The 1,278-nt window shown below is 50.8% G+C and overlaps 3 non-coding genes across 3 annotated transcripts; all 3 read left to right on the top strand.

Annotated features, from left to right (window-relative positions):
* The first annotated feature begins 5 nt into the window (after positions 1-5).
* LOC123178359 (5S ribosomal RNA) lies at positions 6-124 on the top strand. The gene has a single exon (XR_006489512.1). It is a non-coding gene; the product is annotated as a 5S ribosomal RNA (ribosomal RNA).
* A 302-nt stretch (positions 125-426) lies between these two features.
* LOC123178360 (5S ribosomal RNA) lies at positions 427-545 on the top strand. Its single transcript, XR_006489513.1, has one exon. It is a non-coding gene; the product is annotated as a 5S ribosomal RNA (ribosomal RNA).
* A 301-nt stretch (positions 546-846) lies between these two features.
* On the top strand, positions 847-965 carry LOC123178357 (5S ribosomal RNA). The gene has a single exon (XR_006489511.1). It is a non-coding gene; the product is annotated as a 5S ribosomal RNA (ribosomal RNA).
* Positions 966-1,278: the final 313 nt, after the last annotated feature.

The raw sequence follows: 1,278 nt of genomic DNA, 5'->3' as shown, positions 1-1,278 counted from the left end.
ATGTCGGATGCGATCATACCAGCACTAAAGCACCGGATCCCATCAGAACTCCGAAGTTAAGCGTGCTTGGGCGAGAGTAGTACTAGGATGGGTGTCCTCCTGGGAAGTCCTCGTGTTGCATTCCTTTTTTAATTTTTTTGCACCGCGTGCAAAACAAAACGCACGAGCGCGACGTATGTTTAGCACGTTTTATTATTTTGCACGTTTACGGTAAGTTTTAGCTCGCTGCTCATTATTCACGCGTCTAGCGGCGGCAAGCGTGTTCTGAAAGGGGTCGGAAACCATGGTAAATAGGCACTGGTGCAGTTGAACCGTGGTAAAACTCGTCTCCGTAGTTGAGCGGGAGCGGCCAAAGGAATGTGCAATCGTGTGTGTAGTGGAGCTGGGAGGGGCAAGCATAAGGGACGAAGACGGGGGTAACATGTCGGATGCGATCAGACCAGCACTAAAGCACCGGATCCCATCAGAACTCCGAAGTTAAGCGTGCTTGGGCGAGAGTAGTACTAGGATGGGTGACCTCCTGGGAAGTCCTCGTGTTGCATTCCCATTTTAATTTTTTTGCACCGCGTGCAAAACAAAACGCACGAGCGCGACGTATGTTTAGCACGTTTTATTATTTTGCACGTTTGCGGTAAGTTTTAGCTCGCTGCTCATTATTCACGCGTCTAGCGGCGGCAAGCGTGTTCTGAAAGGGGTCGAAACCATGGTAAATAGGCACTGGTGCAGTTGAACCGTGGTAAAACTCGTCTCCGTAGTTGAGCGGGAGCGGCCAAAGGAATGTGCAATCGTGTGTGTAGTGGAGCTGGGAGGGGCAAGCATAAGGGACGAAGACGGGGGTAACATGTCGGATGCGATCATACCAGCACTAAAGCACCGGATCCCATCAGAACTCCGAAGTTAAGCGTGCTTGGGCGAGAGTAGTACTAGGATGGGTGTCCTCCTGGGAAGTCCTCGTGTTGCATTCCTTTTTTAATTTTTTTGCACCGCGTGCAAAACAAAACGCACGAGCGCGACGTATGTTTAGCACGTTTTATTATTTTGCACGTTTACGGTAAGTTTTAGCTCGCTGCTCATTATTCACGCGTCTAGCGGCGGCAAGCGTGTTCTGAAAGGGGTCGGAAACCATGGTAAATAGGCACTGGTGCAGTTGAACCGTGGTAAAACTCGTCTCCGTAGTTGAGCGGGAGCGGCCAAAGGAATGTGCAATCGTGTGTGTAGTGGAGCTGGGAGGGGCAAGCATAAGGGACGAAGACGGGGGTAACATGTCGGATGCGATCA

This window comes from Triticum aestivum, unplaced genomic scaffold (genome assembly GCF_018294505.1).
Source record: "Triticum aestivum cultivar Chinese Spring unplaced genomic scaffold, IWGSC CS RefSeq v2.1 scaffold69474, whole genome shotgun sequence".
In the NCBI taxonomy this organism is placed as follows: domain Eukaryota; kingdom Viridiplantae; phylum Streptophyta; class Magnoliopsida; order Poales; family Poaceae; genus Triticum; species Triticum aestivum.
The sequence above is the reverse complement of the archived record's forward strand: the minus strand, read 5'-3'. Positions and strand labels throughout refer to the sequence as shown.